Raw genomic sequence first — 20,234 nt, 5'->3', positions numbered from 1 at the left:
GATAAACTGAAAGGAATGATCTGTATTTTATCTTAACTAGATGCTTCGTGGATGCATAAAGTCGGGTGGGGAACCTTTTTTAAGGGCTCTTTGCACAAATATGGGTCTACTCGCGGTACCCAGTAAAGAACAGGGCAAATCCCTGGTGCATGTTTCTCAAATAAATAACTTGTAATGTAGCAGGGAAGACCTAATAGGTAGTATACTGGCCTTTAAACTAAATGGCATAGCTTATATTTTCATGTTATGCTCCTGTTCTTTGCCTTAACCTACTCAGTGTAGTAATCCAGGAGTGGCCAACCTGGGACACGGGAGCCACATGCAGCTCCTCCTTCAGTTGCCAAATGTGGTTTATTTTATTTATTTATTTAAAACCGTTTCTATACCGTGGCTAAGTTATGTACCATCGCAACGGTTTACAAATAGGCACAAAGTAAGGTATGTATAGGTAGGTTATCATACATTTTAGCAGGTGCCAATTAAGTACGGTTACAAATTCATTAATAAAATCAATGTTTGAGTAGTGGTGGTCCAGTCCTGGTGTATTATTGAGTTACTACTTCTTAGTTGTAGGATCATGCACTTTTTGTTGTGTTCATTCTCCTCTGCGTTTCTCTGTACTTATTTTCTCTCTACCCTCCCGTCTCTTTAGGAAAGGCTTGTTTAAAGAGCCATGTCTTTAAGGTTTTCTTAAAAGATTTGAGATCACTCTGTAACCTGATTTCAGTGGGCATTGTGTTCCATAGCCTGGGTCCGGCTAGCGATAAGGCCCTTTCTCTTACTTGGGTTAGTTTTGCTGATTTTACTGAAGGAACTGTTAGTAGTGCTTTGTTAGCTGAGCGAAGGTTTCTTTGTGGGACATGGTTCTTGGCCTCATGGCCCCATGGCAACTGAGCACCACCGCAGAGGGCAGGGACTCGGACAGGAAGAACAGATGAGCCTTTGTCCTCCCTGCTGCAGTCCCTTCCTCCCAGTGCTGCTGACGGCAGTGGAAACAGGAGAGAGGGGCTGGAGCAGGGAGCAGTGGCTTTTATCTGCTCATCCCTGCTCTGCCCCTCACCTCTTGTCGGCAGTCAGCAGCACTGGAGGGACAGGAGGGGAGGGATTGAGGCTGGAGCTAACAGGACAGCAAAGAAAATCCATTCACTCCATGCTCCAGCATTTCCCATCCTTTCCACCCCTACCCCCACCTGCTAGTTGGAGAATTGGATTCTTCTCTGTTCTGCTGTCCGGAGGAGAAGAGGTTCGAGTGAAAACTGCCCCAGGTCCAGCACCTCATTGTGCTCTCAGGATCTGGGATTTGGCCAACAGCAAAGGTGAAGAGGGAATCACCCAGAGCTCCAGTGAGGCCAAACTGAGTTGTGGTGAGGGAAAGGGGGTGAATACTTGAGGGGGGTGGAATTTGAGAAGAGGTGAATATTGGAGTAGGTAAAGGATGTGAATACTTGGGGGGGAAATAGTGTAAGAGGGGTGTGAATACTAGGGGAAGTGAGGGGCTGAATGCTTCTGGGGAAGTGACATAAAAAGAGTGAATGCTGGGGGACAGCACAAGAAGGAGCTGAAAGCTCTGGGGAAAGCGAACAGGAAATGACATGGCACCTTCCTCCCCATCTCTCTGAACACAAGGCCATTCATCTATAATACAATTGGGTCACATGAGCAGAACATATTTTCCGGTGTGGCCCAAGCTTCTGCAGGCTCTTTAGAAACCCCAGTGTTTTTCAGCTTTTCCTAGGCATTTGGTTTAGGTTTTCCCATTTTCTTTATTTAGTTTTCTTTTCAGGTATTTTCAGCATTTTCTATGTTTTCATGCCTACTTTGCTCAGTGATATCCTTTCCTATCACTACCCTTTTATTTCAGTGGGATCAGTCATGACACATAAGTGAAATCATCCAACAACGCCGAATGGACCCATATATCTAGCTCAGTAAATTTTTACTACTGAGCATGTGCAGGATTTCCTATGCACACGCTGCCTCGTAACCTGCTCAGTCTTTTTTTTTGCCCAGCCTTCCACATGGACTTGTGCCCTTCCTCTCTACTTATTTTTCTGATTTCTGTTGCGGAAAATATTTTTTCTACTTGACCTTTTGAGTGCCTTGCTGCCTTGTTAACCCCATCGAGCATTTTTCAGTGATAAAAAAGAAAAAAGTCAACAAGTCCAGCTCCAAGAAGGCCATAACCAGTGGCTGTAAGGACTATGTGTCTGTGGCCATAAGATGTCCATCACAGACAGCCATGGTATCTGCTACAGGTGCTTGGGACCTGATCATTATCAATTGCTAAGACTGTAGTCAAATGTCACCTATATCCCTGCAGAATTGGGCCTAGAAAGATGGAGGAGCTCCACCAGTCAGTAAAAAGACAGAACTATTTTTCTCAGAGCTCAGCCTCTTTGGACTCCCTTTGTACTGAATTGAGCATAGAAACATAGAAATGACGGCAGAAAAGGTCTCCCCTAACTGTGGCAACGGACTCCGGATCTTCTGCAGTCCAAGGATTGAACAAGATGCAGAAGCCGGCATGTTCCTCTCTGCATTCCTGGGCTACTTTACCCTCTAAATGGCATTTGTTGATGCTATTTGGCTCATTTGGAGCCACTGTTACGTGCATCATCGGTGCCAATGAAGCAGTCAGCACCACTGACACTTTGGTCCCTGGCACCATCAACACACTTGGTGAAGGAGCAGGGAGTGCAGTCAGTACTGATGTGTTAGGAGGGCAGCCCTTGTTGGTGTCAGGGGGGTAGCCCTCTGACCACTCCGTAAGCCCTATTGCACCACAGGCGGTGATGTGGACCTCTGTGTGGTGAGGGACCTGTGGAAACTTCACCTATACTAACCGTTGTTCCCTCAGTTTGAGGCCTCGGTGTGGATGGCCAGCAGGACTTGTGCAAATTCCAAGGCACAATCAGGCACAGGCAGAAGCCAGGAGGCAGTCCAGGGTCAAGGCAGGCAGCGGACAAGCAGAATCCAATATCCAGTCCAGGGTCGAGGCAGGCAAGCAGAAGACCAGAATGGTCCAGGGTCGAGACGGGCAGCCAGCAGGCAGAATCCAGAACAGTTCATGGCTGAGATAGACAGCAAGCAGGCAGGAGCAGCATCCAGAACTAGGCACACAACAAGCGAGGCAGGAACCAGAAACAGGCCAAGGAACCTGTTACTAAGGCAAAGAGTCCAGATCCAGTAATCTTAAACATGTGACATCATCATTGGGGGCGACTAGCTGACTCTCTCACCAGAGTGCTCAGAATCATGTGCGCAGATGCACACGCACGCCCTATGTGTCTCTTCACTGGGTCCTAGTAATACATGCATCCGAGCCTGCAAATTGAGTGTTCAAAGCTGAGGAGTCTGGGAAGGTGGCTGAATTCGAACATGATGCAGGTTCGACTCCAACACTGAAGGAAGTACTTCACAGTTGCCAGTCTCCATCTCACTTTCCCTTTCTGGATCTTAGGCCTTCCAGGGCCCCTTCAATGTGCTTGGTCCCATGTACTCTACTGGGATCTTTCCCACTACATGAGGAAACCCGGGAGCCTATCTGCTCTATTGTGTCTTTGTTCTCCATGCTCCCCTCAGCACAGGTAGCCCATGTGTTCTAACTGCTCCACCAGTCAGTGGAAGCTCTTACATGCGGATAAAAGCTATGGTTTTCCTAGGTACACATGATGGAATAAAGTTATTGTGGATAGAATTTTTTATTGCAAAATAACCCACAAAATTGCTTTGGCTATAGAGATGGCAAATGTCACTGAATGGAAAAGAATCAAGTAAATCAGTTATTAAAACAAGTATTATGTAATGGCGATCGTGACCTCATTCTCATCTTAAAGCCTTGAAAACAGTGATTTTAATACTTGTATTGAGTTTGGATTTTTCTTTTTAATAGCTTCTCTCAGAATGAGAAACACAAACATTGACTGACTGACCAATTATTTTACAGGATGCTTTGTTTTGAATAATTTTTTTTTTTTTATATTTTTCACTGTTTCACCCTTCCTGAAATCTTTCACTGTTTTTTTCCTGGTTAATTATTAAGGCTTTCTGCAAGTATTAGGCAACAACATACACCATGTTACCTTTGATCCAAAATTCCAGGCCCAAGATAATTTACAACAGTGGCCTGCTCAGTTTTTCTAAAAACGTAAGAAATTGCCATGCTGGGTCAGACCAAGGGTTCATCAAGCCCAGCATCCTGTTTCCAACAGTGGCCAATCCAGGCCATAAGAACCTGGCAAGTACCCAAAATCTAAGAAGATCCCATGCTACTGATGCAACTAATAACAGTGGCTATTCCCTAAGTAAACTTGATTAATAGCAGTTAATGGACTTCTCCAAGAAATTATCCAAACCTTTTTTGAACCCAGCTACACTAACTGCACTAACCACATCCTCTGGCAACAAATTCTGGAGCTTAATTGTGCGTTGAGTGAAAAAGAATTTTCTCCGATTAGTCTTAAATGTGCTACTTGCTAACTTCATGGAATGCCCCCTAGTCCTTCTATTATTCAAAAGTGTAAATAACCAATTCACATCTACTTGTTCAAGACCTCTCATGATCTTAAAGACCTTTATCATGTCCCCTCTCAGCCGTCTCTTCTCCAAGGTGAACAGCCCTAACCTCTTCAGCCTTTCCTCACAGGGGAGCTGTTCCATCCTCTTTAAGGTTTTGGTCACTGTTCTCTGTTTATGACTCTTCTATTGTTTATTTTTAATTAACCAGGATTCCGAAAAAGATGACCAATAAATAAGCAGATCCTCAGAACTGTCAGCATATCTCAATCATAATAAAAATTGCTCTTTAACACAGATATCATTATATTTAAGCAAACATTGTTTGAGTTATCTATAGAGATACACAAACAGCCATTTGCACTGTCAAGAAGCTAGTTCCACAAATTCTCATTTTCTGACACATTTACTTCTTTATGTGCATATCCACTCCCATATGATGCACTGAAAGAGCAAACGGCCTGTCTTCCATGTGTGAAAATGACACGGCCACAGCTCTACTTACAGACAGCTAACCATGGCTTCATCTGATTTCTATCAAGCAAGAGGACAAGTTGAGATAATTGTAGTATGGGACAGTGCCGTTGCAACTAGACCATAAAAGGTGTAGTTATTCGGCACGAAACTGGTGGCGAATAAGGGTCCTTACCTTTCACTGCCAGCGATGTGTCCGCAGCGTCGGCCCCGGTGCCACCCTGACTCCTCCTCTTCCGGGGCCGACTCCGCCCACATTTAGTGATCGCATGCGAAAAGGGACTTTTCGCGTGCGATCGCTTTTGAAAATGACCCCCTTAGTTGGTCATGTGAAACTTTGCTGTGGGTACTCAGTTTCTTGCCACTGTTAGGCACACTTAAAAACTTTATACGTTTTTGCTAAGTTGCACTGTCACATTCTTTGTGCTAGAAAAGAACAGGATAAATGTAAATGTATACAGCTATATGTAAATAATGGAGTGTTAAGATTTATTATCCCTTGGGGTTAATTTTAACTTATGCTTCATCTTGGTTAATAAATCTTAATATTCATCTAGGAAGAAGTCATAGTTTGACACAAGTTAAAACGAGTTATTCATACCTCTTCTGCATATCCATATAGTTTGTTGAAGGCATACAGGGTAGTAGCCTTGGGGTTATCCAGGAATAAAGTATAGGCTGCTATAAGATCTAAACAGAGCAGGGGAGTATTTTCAAGTCATATCTCTGTACAGAATATTACTTCTAAAATATTGTATGGTATTTTTATAGTGACTTCTTTTAATCAGAATGTAAAAGAAAATCAGTTTTTTCATTTTATTTCTATATTTTCAAGTGTCCTCTTTATCTCCAGGGTGTTCTGGATTCTGCATAGTAACAGCAAATTCTTAGAAAGTCCATCCATACTTTTTGTGTCTTTGATTAAAACAAGTCAGTTTCTCTTAAGACAAAGTTATATCATGTCATATAAGTGAGTCATGTTAACTGCATGTGGTACCAAATTTAACATTTTCAGCGATTTCTGGTAGAGATAGTCTTTTACTGAACGTACAGGAGACTTTTCTTGCAGGTGCCTTTTCTCTGAAGAAATAATTTTTCATCTCTTGATTTTTTTTTTGATGGTTTTTATGATCATGTCAGGGAAGTAGACCAGAAAATGTCAAATCTTTCCCAAATAACATGAAAGATGTCATCACTTACCATGAAAAATTATGCTACATCTGTCTTGATAGATAGCTATGAAATCTGCTCCAGGAGGTTCCCCAGATTAGTATAATCTCTTTGCCTTCCTTTCTAGAGAACTTAATCTGAGCTCCAATAAGCGGGCTTCTGATTGTCCAAAACCAGGACCAACTCATGTTGGAAATCTTCTTCTGGCTGACAAAAACAGTCAAACCTATCTGTCCTCAGGAGAGAGTGCTAGGTTTTTTCTCCAAGTATTTTCTGATCTCCAAAAAGACTGGAGGATTCAGACACATCCTATGCCTAAGGACCTTGAAGAGATTTGTAAAAAAATAAATGTTCACAGTCATTTCCCTGTGCACTTTCTTCCATTCTTAAATAAAGAGAACTGGCTTTGTTGATTGGATCCTTTTGAAATCTCAATCCCGGTTTTGATGGGTCTACACCCACTTGTCTGCAAGCAGGATATGCAGTCCTCATAGATGTAGCTCAGATTGTTGCAATGATTGCAGTGCTTCTAGAGCAGGGGTCAGGAACCTATGGCTCGGGAGCCAGATATGGCTCTTTTGATGGCTGCATCAGGCTCGCAGACAAATCTTTAATAAAAAAGTAAAAATCTAACAAAATCCCCCACCCTCCTGATGCCCCCCAAGACCTGCCAAAAGTCCCTGGTGCTCCAGCGGGGGTCCAGGAGCAGTCCAGGAGCGATCTCCTGGACTTGGGCTGTCGGCTGCCAGTAGTCAAAATGGCGCCGACGGCCCTTTGCCCTCACTATGTCACTGGGGTCGACCAATGGCGGCGGTAGCCCCTGTGACATAGAAAGGGCAAAGGGCCGTCGGCTGCCAGTAATCAAAATGGTGTCGACGGCCCTTTGCCCTTACTACAAGGGCTACCGCTGCCATTGGTCGACCCCAGTGACATAGTGAGGGCAAAGGGCCGTCGGCGCCATTTTGACTACAGGCAGCCGACAGCCCAAGTCCAGGAGATCGCTCCCGGACCCCCACTGGACCACCAGGGACTTTTGGCAGGTCTTGGGGGGGTCAGGAGGGTGGGGGTTGTAGTAAATTAATTTTGGAAGTCTTGGGGGGCGTCAGGAGGGTGGGGGATTTTGTTAGATTTTTACTTTTTTATTAAAGATTTGTCTGCGAGCCCTGGACCCCCGCTGGATCACCAGGGACATTTGGCAGGTCTTGGGGGGGGGGGGGGGTTAGGAGGATGGGGGGTTGTAGTAAATTAATTTGGCAGGTCTTGGGGGCGTCAGGAGAGTAGGGGGTTGTAGTAAATTAATTTGGCAGTTCTTGGGGGAGTTAGGAGGGTGGGGGGTTGTAGTTAGTATGGCTCTCACAGAATTACATTTTAAAATATGTGGCGTTCATGGCTCTCTCAGCCAAAAAGGTTCCCGACCCCTGTTCTAGAGCTTTCAGCATGCTCTATTGAACATGTGCTGGCTATCCCATGCCAACCCTTCAGTTTTCTCTCTTCCTTGGAGCCTATTGGTTGCATTTTTTTTTTTTGGAGAGTAGCTATTTTTGCAAACGCCTCAAAACCACATTTTTTCTATGTGGCTTCCCTCAATTCAACTTCTTTGATTTATTTATTTATTTATTTAAACGCTTTTATATGCCGGTATTTGTAGGTACATCATATCAGTTTACATTGAACTTAGCGCAGTACATGGAACATAGTGGAGTTAACGAGAAAGGAAGAGCAATAAAAGGAACAAGATAATAGGAGAGAAAATCAATATGGAATTATAAAGGAGCATAACAATAAAATAATACCAAGTGTAATGGAAATACAAAGACAACATAAGTTAATGCAGCTTTCAGGGAGCCATTGGTGGCATTATAGAATTAATTGGGAAGAGAGAGTGGCTAAAGGTTTTTATCATGTGGGAGTCTTGCATGGTTTAGTAACAGAGAACGATTAAACCAGGGGGGGAGGTGTAATAAGCTAATTGTAGTTAAGGGGACTGTAAGGAGGTAACTAATTGCCTGGGGGTGTTGCTAGGATGTGAGGTAGTGAAAAGCTCGCTATTCGGGGAATGCCTGTTTAAAGAGCCAGGTCTTTAGGTGTTTTTTTTTAAATTTTTGGGTGCATTGCTCTTGTCATAGGCCAGGGGGCATGGAGTTCCAGATGGTGGGTCCCGCAATCGATAATGCTCGTTCTTTCGTAGAGTTGAGGTGTGTGGTCTTAGGAGAAGGGAGTATGTAGGATTCCTTTGTAGGCTGATCTAATGGGTCGGTTGGAGGCATAGTGTCGGAGGGAATCGTTTAGCCAGAGCATATTGCTGTTGTTTAAACTCTTAAAGATTAATTTTCAAAACATTACATGCGTGTAAATAGCATGTACTTGCATATACGCTGTTCTATAAACCACATATATACAGACATAAATAGGGGTCACACATATACTCATGTAAAAAACAAAAGGGCTGTCTAAGGACTTTTTGGATGGGGCCAATGTTTACATGTGTAAGTTGCTATTTATAAGAGACTTGCACTAAGTAAGTGGCCTGATAAGTCTCAAATAGTGCTACTTATCTGGATAAGTAGCACTATTTGAGACTTATCAGGCTATGTTATTTAGCTGAATAAATAACTTTTATTTTAGACTTATCCAGCTATCTTTCTTAGCCAGATATGTAGCACTTTTAAGACTTATCTGGCTAACTTATATTCATATGTATTTTTTTAGATATGTGCGAATTACATGTATTTTATAATCTGCATATATATGATACCGTGCAGGTTATAAAATGCTAGGGTAGATCTGCACGCAGCCATGTTCATGTGCATATGGCTGATAACAGGTCCTTTAAAGTTATCCTCCCTGGTTTTTCAAGTTACAAATTTTCTATTTTGTGCCTAGGAACATAAGAATGGCTAAGCTGGATCAGATGAATGGTCCATCTATAGAAACATAGAAATGACGGCAGAAGAAGACCAAACGGCCCATCCAGTCTGCCCAGCAAGCTTCACACATCTTTTCTCTCATACTTATCTGTTTCTCTTAGCTCTTGGTTCTATTTCCCTTCCACCCCCACCATTAACGTAGAGAGCAGTGATGGAGCTGCATCCAAGTGAAATATCTAGCTTGATTAGTTAGGGGTAGTAACCACCGCAATAAGCAAGCTACACCCATGCTTGTTTTACCCAGACTATGTTATACAGCCCTTATTGGTTGTTTTTCTTCTCCCCTGCCGTTGAAGCAGGGAGCTATGCTGGATATGCGTGAAGAATCAGTTTTTCTTCTCTCCTGCCGTTGAAGCAGAGAGCTATGCTGGAAATGCGTGATGTATCAGTCTTCTCCCATGCCGTTGAAGCAGAGAGCCATGCTGGATATGCATCGAAAGTGAAGTATCAGGCACATTTGGTTTGGGGTAGTAACCGCCGTAACAAGCAAGCTACTCCCCGCTTTGTGAGTGCGAATCCTTTTTTCTTCTCCCCTGCCGTTGAAGCTATGCTGGATATGCGTGAAGCATCAGTTTTTCTTTTCCCCTGCTGTTGAAGCAGAGAGCTATGCTGGAAATGCGTGATGTATCAGCCTTTCTCCCATGCCGTTGAAGCAGAGAGCCATGCTGGATATGCATCGAAAGTGAAGTATCAGGCACATTTGGTTTGGGGTAGTAACCGCCGTAACAAGCCAGCTACTCCCCGCTTTGTGAGTGCGAATCCTTTTTTCTTCTCCCCTGCCGTTGAAGCTATGCTGGATATGCGTGAAGCATCAGTTTTTCTTTTCCCCTGCTTTTGAAGCAGAGAGCTATGCTGGAAATGCGTGATGTATCAGCCTTTCTCCCATGCCGTTGAAGCAGAGAGCCATGCTGGATATGCATCGAAAGTTGAAGCAGAGAGCCATGCTGGATATGCATCGAAAGTGAAGTATCAGGCACATTTGGTTTGGGGTAGTAACCGCCGTAACAAGCCAGCTACTCCCCGCTTTGTGAGTGCAAACCCTTTTTTCTTGTCCCCTGCCGTTGAAGCAGAGAGCTCTGCTGGATGTGTGAAGTATCAGTTTTTTCTTCTCCCCTGCCGTTGAAGCAGAGAACTATGCTGTATATGCATTGAAAGTGAAGTATCAGGCTTATTTGGTTTGGGGTAGTAACCGCCGTAACAAGCCAGCTACTCCCCTCTTTGTGAGTGCAAATCCTTTTTTCCACGTTTCCTCTTGCTGTTGAAGCTTAGAGCGATGTTGGAGTCACAGTAAGCATGTATATGTTTATTGAATAAGGGTATTGTCTCCAGGCAGTAGCCATCATTCTGGCGAGTCACCCACTCTTCATTGGCGGCCTCTTGACTTTATGGATCCACAGTGTTTATCCCACGCCTCTTTGAAGTCCTTCACAGTTCTGGTCTTCACCACATTCTCCGGAAGGGCATTCCAGGCATCCACCACCCTCTCCGTGAAGAAATACTTCCTGACATTGGTTCTGAATCTTCCTCCCTGGAGCTTCAAATCGTGACCCCTGGTTCTGCTGAGAGTTACCAGTTGAAAATGAGCGTTCATCCAAATGCAGTCTATAAAGGTGTGAAGCTACTTGGCCTCCACCTAATCTCTATCCATGTATTACATGGACATTGGTGCACTGAGTGGCATCAGTAGAGATTTTTGTTCAAAATCCAGTTGTTTGATTTCACAATGGCTATTTTCATTGATGTTTCTCAAGGAGAAGGTAGCCAGCAGCTTCTGAAGGTGTCCCTGAGGTCACCATCAGTCATGTATCGCCATGACAGATGTGTGCTTTACAGGGAGGCCGACCATGATGCCTTTGAATGCTCCATATGTAAGGAGATGATTCATAGAGGCCAGCATTCCCACATAGAGCTCATGAAAATGCTCTTTGAGACAAGTCTAGGTCATCTGCTTCAGAAGAATTGACATTGAAGGTCCCAGGAGCTATACATACATCAATATCGAAGAAACACCCAACTTCATCAAGGTTGAATGTTAATAAAGGTTGAACAAAGGAATAGATGCCAATAGTCTTGAAAAAAACTTTATTGAAGTGGAGACACAAAGGTAGCCCGACTCAGGCCGAGTTTCGCCGTATCAAGACGGCTGCCTCAGGGGCTTGCGTGTATTCTCTTCAGTACACAAATTAAACAATTTATGTATGGAGGATCATATATACCATTATATGACCAGCAAAAGTAATGTATCTTGTAGTCGCATGCACGGATCGATCTCCACTTCAATAAAGTTTTTTTCAAGACTATTGGCATCTATTCCTTTGTTCAACCTGACGGCTTTTATAGATCGCCTTCCTTTGTGTTTTTTGAATGTTAATAAAGTCCATGTAGATAGACCATTGTTTAACTCCACTTACCTGTTGAAATCAGAGGCTTCCATTTTATCAGCATGCAGAACATGGTATAGAGAGCAGGCAGGTACTGGTGATGGCCACACATCCTCCCAAGCATCCCAGCAGAGAGTGCAACTCACCTTTGAGAGAATCTGGGGGACTACAACAGTCTTTAAGAGCCTTGGTCACAGCCACCAAAACATCTCAGCTGACCCAGGAAGATGTAATTTCTCCTCCTATTTCCTATGCTGACTTTAAGGAGGAGCTGAACAAGATGATCTAGGAAACAGCAATCCTCCATTGTATCACGTCAATAATCAGCATTAATAACCATCATGCAAATGAGTGTCCAATCCATCCTGGAAATTCCGGGGCAGTAGTGGCAATTTCATCAACATTGGTAGCTAGAAGGACATCAAAGTGGATACAATCCACTCTATTTCCAAGGCATTAAAAGAAGAAGCATCCTTTTCAGTTGGAGTAAAAGGAAGAGCCCAGGACAAAAGTGCTGGACATCCTCCTATTTGTCAAGCTCCCCCACCCCAAATACATTGTTTGCACCCCAGTGTTGTGGTGGTGGTTTCCATGGTATCTTGAGAGATTTAGAGATGAGAATGTTTAGGCCCTACCCTTTAGAACTTGTTGCCTGAAGCCTTTAGGTTAATTATGGATTAGTTCAACTTTCAGAAATTGTATAAACCTTGGCATTTTATTAAGGCATTTGAATGAGTTAGAATTTTGGCTAATTGTTGGTGTTATAACTGATCTGTCTGATACATATTTTGTTTCTCATGTACACCACTTTGTAGCTTCTTATTAAATGTGATAAATTTACATCACCATCTGGCTGGTGGAGGCACAGTTTGTTATCAGTTAACCCAAGTCTCATCTGAACCTGTCACCTCAATTGGAATTTATTAAGGTTCTGCTAAGTACGATTCAGGCCATGATCTATTGATCCAAAAACAGAGGTAATGTAATGGTTTCAGTCGAAGAAATCATGCAAAGTCAGCAGACATCAGCTTGGTCCATGTTGAGAATACTGAACCCAATAACCTCCATGATATATGGGACTTCTGTGGCATACCTCCATATAAGGCAGGACCAATGGACTTTTGATGAACATAAGAACATAAGAAATTGCCATGCTGGGTCAGACCAAGGGTCCATCAAGCCCAGCATCCTGTTTCCAATAGAGGCCAAAACCAGGCCACAAGAACCTGGCAATTACCCAAACACTAAGAAGATCCCATGCTACTGATGCAATTAATAGCAGTGGCTATTCCCTAAGTAAAATTGATTAATAGCCATTAATGGACTTCTCCTCCAAGAACTTATCCAAACCAGCTACACTAACTGCACTAACCACATCCTCTGGCAACAAATTCCAGAGCTTTATTGTGCGTTGAGTGAAAAAGAATTTTCTCCGATTAGTCTTAAATGTGCTACTTGCTAACTAATGCCCCCTAGTCCTTCTATTATTCGAAAGTGAAAATAACAGAGTCACATCTACTAGTTCAAGACCTCTCATGATCTTAAAGACCTCTATCATATCCCCCCTCAGCCGTCTCTTCTCCAAGCTGAACAGCCCTAATCTCTTCAGCCTTTCCTCATAGGGAAGCTGTTCCATCCCCTTTATCATTTTGGTTGCCCTTCTCTGTACCTTCTCCATCGCAACTATATCTTTTTTGAGATGCAGCGACCAGAATTGTACACAGTATTCAAGGTGTGTTCTCACCATGGAGCGATATAGAGGCATTATGACATTTTGCGTTCTATTAACCATTCCCTTCCTAATAATTCCTAACATTCTATTTGCTTTTTTGACTGCTGCAGCACACTGAGCTGACAATTTTAAAGTATTATCCACTATGATGCCTAGATCTTTTTCCTGGGTGGTAGCTCCTAATATGGAACCTAACATCGTGTAACTACAGCAACGGTTATTTTTCCCTATATGCAACACCTTGCACTTGTCCACATTAAATTTCACCTGCCATTTGGATGCCCAATCTTCAAGTCTTGCAAGGTCCTCCTGCAATGTATCAGAGTCTGCTTGTGATTTAACTACTCTGAATAATTTTGTATCATCTGCAAATTTGATAACCTCACTCGTCGTATTCCTTTCCAGATCATTTATATATATATTGAAAAGCACCGGTCCAAGTACAGATCCCTGAGGCACTCCACTGTTTACCCTTTTCCACTGAGAAAATTGACCATTTAATCCTACTCTCTGTTTCCTGTCTTTTAACCAGTTTGTAATCCATGAAAGGACATCACCTCCTATCCCATGACTTTTTAGTTTTCGTAGAAGCCTCTCATGAGGGACTTTGTCAAACACCTTCTGAAAATCCAAATACACTACATCTACCGGTTCACCTTTATCCACATGTTTATTAACCCCTTCAAAAAAATGAAGCAGATTTGTTAGGCAAGACTTCCCTTGGGTAAATCCATGTTGACTATGTTCCATTAAATCATGTCTTTCTATATGCTTTACAATTTTGTTCTTGAGAATAGTTTCCACTATTTTTCCCGGCACTGAAGTCAGGCTCACTGGCCTATAGTTACCTGGATCACCCCTGGAGCCTTTTTTTAAATATTGGGGTTACATTGGCCACCCTCCAGTCTTCAGGTACAATGGATGATTTTAATGATAGGTTACAAATTTTAACTAATAGATCAGAAATTTCATTTTTGAGTTCCTTCAGGACCCTAGGATGCATACCATCTGGTCCAGGTGATTTGCTACTCTTTAGTTTGTCAATCTGGCCTACTACATCTTCCAGGTTCACAGTGATTTCGTTCAGTTTGTCTGACTCATCACCCCTGAAAACCATCTCCGGAACTGGTATCTCCCCAACATCCTCATTTGTAAACACGGAGGCAAAGAATTCATTTAGTCTTTCTGCAATGGCCTTATCTTCCCTAAGAGCCCCTTTAACCCCTCTGTCATCTAATGGTCCAACCAACTCCCTCACAGGTTTCTTGCTTTGGATATATTTAAAAAAGTTTTTATTATGAGTTTTTGCCTCTATGGCCAATTTCATTTCAAATTCTCTCTTCGCCTGTCTTATCAATGTTTTACACTTAGCTTGACAATGCTTATGTTTTATCCTATTTTCTTCAGATGGATCCTTCTTCCAGTTTTTGAAGGATGTTTTTTTGGCTAAAATAGCCTCTTTCACCTCACCTTTTAACCATGACGGTAATAATTTTTCCTTCCTTCCACCTTTCTTAATGCGCGGAATACATATGGACTGCGCCTCTGGGATTGTATTTTTAAACAATGTCCATGCCTGTTGAACACTTTTAACCTTTGCAGCTGCACCTTTCAGTTTTTTTCTAACTATTTTTCTCATTTTATCAAAGTTTCCCTTTTTAAAATTTAGTGTTAGAGCTGCAGATTTACTTATTGTCCCCCTTCCAGTTATTAGTTTAAATTTGATCATGTTATGATCACTGTTGCCAAGTGGCCCCACCACCGTTACTTCTCTCACCAAATCTTGCATTCCACTAAGAATTAAATCTAAAATAGCTCCCTCTCTTGTTGGTTCCTGAACCAATTGCTCCATGAAGCAATCATTTATTACATCCAGGAACTTTATGTCTCTAGCAAGTCCTGATGTTACATTTACCCAGTCAATATTGGGGTAATTGAAATCTCCCATTATTATTGCACTGCCAAATTGGTTTGCTTCCCTGATTTCTCTTAGCATTTCATCATCTGTCTGACCATTTTTGCTCAGTATACTCCTATCACTATACTCTTACCCAACACACATGGGATTTCTACCCATATAGATTCTACTGAGCATTTAGTCTCTTGTATGATCTTTATCCTGTTGGACTCTATACCCTCCCGGACATAGTGCCACACCCCCACCAAGTTGATCCTCCCTATCATTGCGATATAATTTGTACCCTGATATAGCACTGTCCCATTGGTTATCCTCCTTCCACCAAGTCTCTGTGATGCCAATTATGTCAATCTCATCAGGATTATATCTTTGTTACAGATAGCTCAGGAGTCTCCCTGTCTTGGTAGCTTTCCCAATCCTATTTAACAAAGGGATTAGCCTTCTGAATTTTCCCTCACCAAACATTTCTTATCACAGAATCTTCCAACCTTGACCGGGAAGCCCACAGAAGGGTTTCACTCGTAGGGCCTCTGGCTGCTCCTGACAAAATCTCTACACATACAGCTCCTGGAGTTCAGAGCAGCATTGAATGCTTTAAAGGCATTCAGAAGTCAAGTGGCCAACAAAATTGTCCTAGTCCAGACAATTAAGTATGTATGTTCTGCTTAAACAAGCAGGAAAGAACAGGCTCACACCTCCTGCATTGGGAAGCAGTCAAGGTGTGGAACTGCACCATCTTTCATGGTATGGTCTTGAGAGCTATATACTTGTGTTGAAAGGACAATGTTGACTAAATTATCACTCTTGATTCCTACAAATGATCGCTGGACTAGCATGTGGCAAACAAAAATCTTCCTGCAGTTGGGTATACCCAAGGTGAATCCCTTTGAGACAATCCTGAATCAAAAGGAACTAGTCTTCTGCTTCAGGAGGAGATTTGAAGTTGAGACTTGTTGCAGATTATTTCTCCATTCTTTGGCAGACAGGTCTTCCTTATGCATATCCTCTGATATCTCTAGTAGCGAAAACCTTGATAAAACTCAGAAGGAACCAGGTAATTATGATGCTCATAGATCTCTTTTGGCTGAGGCTGATTTGGTTTCCTGTTCTATCCCTCAGTAAACTAAACAGGTTGGGTTTTTCCCTAGCTCAAATAGTATTAAACCAAGTTTTGCTCTGTACTCCATTATCTGTTCTGTAGCTCTTACAGCCTGGATGTTGAAGGGGATGAAATTTGATCATTCAGTTTTTCAGATGACATTCACTAGATCTTATGATTTCAAATGAGGGGTTTGCCATCTGGTTTGAGATCAGATCTCTTATCCCAGGACAAGCAGGATGCTAGTCCTCACATATGGGTGACGTCATGAACGGAGCCCTAGTGCGGGAAAACTTTGTCAAAGTTTCTAGAAACTTTTGACTGGCCCCGAGAGGCCACTGAGCATGCCCAGCATGCTATGATATTCTCTGCCACAGGTGTCTCTCTTCAGTCTTCGTTTTTCCGCACTGCCTCTAGCATCGCGGGTCAGGAGCCATTACGGTTTTTTTCAAGTGACTAAATAGTCATACAATTATTCTATTGATATTCTCTCTCACATAATCTCTCCGAGGTTTGTTACCACCGGCTGGTGAGTACCTCTCTCGAATTCTATTAAAAAGAATTTTTTTTTTCTCACGAACTCCCATTTTACTCGACGGCTGTGGATGTAAAATGGCGACCGGGTTCAAAAAATGTACCGTTTGTACTAAAACTATGTCGATTACCGATCCACATTTAGAATGTGTGGTGTGTCTGGGCAAAAACCACGATATCACTAACTGTGATAAATGTGGTGAAATATCTGTTAAAACTCGAAGATCTCGTCAAGAAAAAATGGAACATTTATTCCATTTACAATTGATACCTTCACCGTCTAAATCATCGAAGTCGTCTCCGGCCAGAACGACTAAACGCCTCTTAGTCAAAAAATCTCGACAGCAAGGATCCAGTGATCAACCGTCCCCGCCGTCGTCCATCGCATCGACTAAGTCGGCTGAACATACGAAAGCCAAACATCGACATCGACACCCGGAACCATTGACCTCGACATCTCCAGAGGAACCGGTAACAAAGCGGCCACGTATTCAGGATACATCGGTCGCATCACCGCCTGGGCCTTCTCCATCGATGCCGCAAGTTCCTTCTCAGGACATAACATCGCAGCCACCGCTTACACCTGCGTTATCAACAGCAGCTGTACAGCCGGAATTATCTGATTTAATTAGACAAGCGGTGCTTCAGGCGTTCAAGGAACAAGTTTTTCCGGCGATGATGCCGATGCAATCAGCATCGATGCCGGTAGAGATACCGATGCCGGTGGGATCACCGATGCCGATGTCATCAATGGCATCGACGACTTCTTGAGTACCGAGAATTATAACGGCATCGACCTCGATTTATGCTCAAATACCATCTACTTCCTCTATGCCAATCTCGATGACTAGACCATCTACGTCATCGACACCGTCTAGAACGACTCGTCCGATTCCCTCGATGCCGACGGCTGAACCCTCGATGACATCGAGACCTCCTGATCAGGGACAGGAAAATTTAGAATTTTATCGACAACTTTTGGAAAGATACCAAAAAGTTATCGATACTCTTCCACCGAAAACGCCTCAAGATCCTTTTCAAGCTTTTCCCGTCGATGATTCTCAGCCAGGCCCTTCGGGCCTTCACCATCCTCCTAAGCCAACTACAAGATCTCCTTATAGAGAGGACCCGGAGGATTCATGGGATGATCAACCATCTGATTCTTCGGAGGATTTTCTTTCAGATCCATCTCCTCCTGATCCCAGGAAAAGATCTCCCCCTGAAGATCTTTCCTTTTCTTCATTTATTCAGGATATGGCAGACTCAATTCCATTTAAACTTTCAGCTGAACAAGACACAAGACAACAGACACTAGAGGTATTACAGTTCATGGACCCACCTAAGCAGGTCTTAGCTATTCCAATACATGAGGTCCTCTTAGATGTGCAGAGTAGAATATGGGAACATCCATCTTCAGTGTCTGCAGTCAACAAAAGAATAGACTCTGCGTATTTGGTACAGCCAGTTCCAGGTTACCAAAAGCAGCAACTACCACACCAATCTGTTGTGGTAGAATCTGCACAGAAAAAATCAAAGAGAGTCTGTCCACACTCCTCCAATCCACCAGGCAAATACCATCGTTTTCTTGATGCCTTAGGCAGAAAGATGTTTCAAAGTGCAATGCTAAATTCTAGAATTTCTGCGTATCAATTATATATCACGCAATATCAAAGAAATATGTGGAAGCAGATGGAAGAGCTTATCACCTTTCTTCCTTCCCAATTGCAAGAGCAAGCACAGTCTATCATCAATAAAGGATTGGAGGCTGGAAAACACGAGGTGAGGGTGGTATATGATAACTTCGAGACATCTTCTAGGGCAGCAGCTACGGCAATTACTGCAAGAAGATGGGGATGGCTAAAGGCTTCAGACCTTAGGTCTGAAGTGCAAGACAAACTAGTTGATCTACCATGCCAAGGGGACAATTTGTTTGGGGACAAGGTCCAGGAAGCAGTCCAGCAGCTAAAGGACCATTCAGAAACCCTTCGATAGTTGTCTCAAACATCACAAGATACTGTCCCTCAACCTGCTCGTCGATTCCCTCGAAGAGATACTAGGCGGCCCTATTATAGGCCAAGAAGATACTACCCCCAGGCTTCTAGGGGAAGATCTACAAAACCACTACAACGCTCTCAGGCCAGACAACCTAGAACAACTAGGCCACAGCCTCCTCCACAAACAGGACCGGCAACAGGCTTTTGAAACTCAATCCAGAGAACAGGCCAAGTCACCAAATCCTCACTCACACCTACCAGTAGGAGGAAGAGTGAAAAATTTTCAGGAACATTGGCAAGCAATCACATCAGATCAGTGGGTACTCTCTGTAATATCTCGAGGGTACAAACTGAACTTCCTATCACTTCCTCCACAAAATCCTCCAAGATTTTTCACACAAACAGAATCTCAACTTCTCACTCTACAAACAGAATTATCCACCCTTCTGAAAGCAAGAGCTATACAACTCGTACCTCGCTCTCAGAGGGGCAGAGGATTCTATTCCCGATACTTCCTCATTCCAAAGAAGACCGGAGGCCTTTGTCCCATTCTAGACCTCAGAAATCTCAACAAATTTCTACGAAAAGAAAAATTTAGAATGATTTCTCTGGGTACCATACTTCCACTTCTTCAAAAAGGCGACTGGCTTTGTTCTCTGGACCTTCAAGATGCTTATGCTCACATACCAATCTTTCCACCTCACTGCAAATACCTGCGCTTCATGGTAGGCCATCAACATTACCAATACAAAATTTTACCTTTTGGCCTAACCTCAGCTCCAAGAGTATTCACAAAATGCCTAGCTGTCGTAGCAGCACATTTGCACAAACAACATGTCCATGTTTTTCCATATCTAGACGAATGGCTCATAAGAAGCCCATCTCAAAAAGGAGCTCTAACTTCCCTCAATCACACGATTACTCTGCTTCACTCCATGGGATTTCTCATCAATTATCAAAAGCCCCATCTCACTCCATCTCCACTACTTCAATTCATAGGAGCAGAGTTAAACACCACACTCTCAAGGGCTTTTCTCCCCGAGGATCGAGCAGACACACTTTCCCTTTTGGCAAGTTCCATACACTCCAAGAAACGAGCAACAGCTCTCCAATTCCTGACTTTACTAGGCCATATGGCCTCCACAGTACACGTCACTCCAATGGTGCGACTTGCTATGCGAATAACCCAATGGACTCTACGATCCCAATAGATCCAAGCCATTCAACCATTGCATTCTCCAATTCAAGTTACCCACCAGCTTTGTTCCTCTCTACTATGGTGGATAAACAAGGACAATTTGTGCAAGGGCCTACCCTTCCAACAACCAGTACCGCAAATAACTTTAACTACAGATGCATCCACCTTGGGTTGGGGAGTGCACATAGACAACCTCCACACCCAAGGGACTTGGACAAGACTCGAAGCAACATTTCAAATCAATTTCCTGGAACTTTGAGCTATACGTTATGCGCTTTATGCATTCAAGGAC

At 43.1% G+C, this 20,234-nt stretch overlaps 1 protein-coding gene across 1 annotated transcript in view; it reads left to right on the top strand.

The window, feature by feature from the left end:
* AHI1 (Abelson helper integration site 1) overlaps positions 1-20,234 on the top strand; it is a 559,431-nt gene that overhangs the window by 220,667 nt on the left and 318,530 nt on the right.

This window comes from Rhinatrema bivittatum, chromosome 3 (assembly GCF_901001135.1).
Source record: "Rhinatrema bivittatum chromosome 3, aRhiBiv1.1, whole genome shotgun sequence".
Lineage (NCBI taxonomy): Eukaryota > Metazoa > Chordata > Amphibia > Gymnophiona > Rhinatrematidae > Rhinatrema > Rhinatrema bivittatum.
Note: the sequence above shows the minus strand (reverse complement) of the source record. Positions and strands in the feature narration are given on the sequence as shown.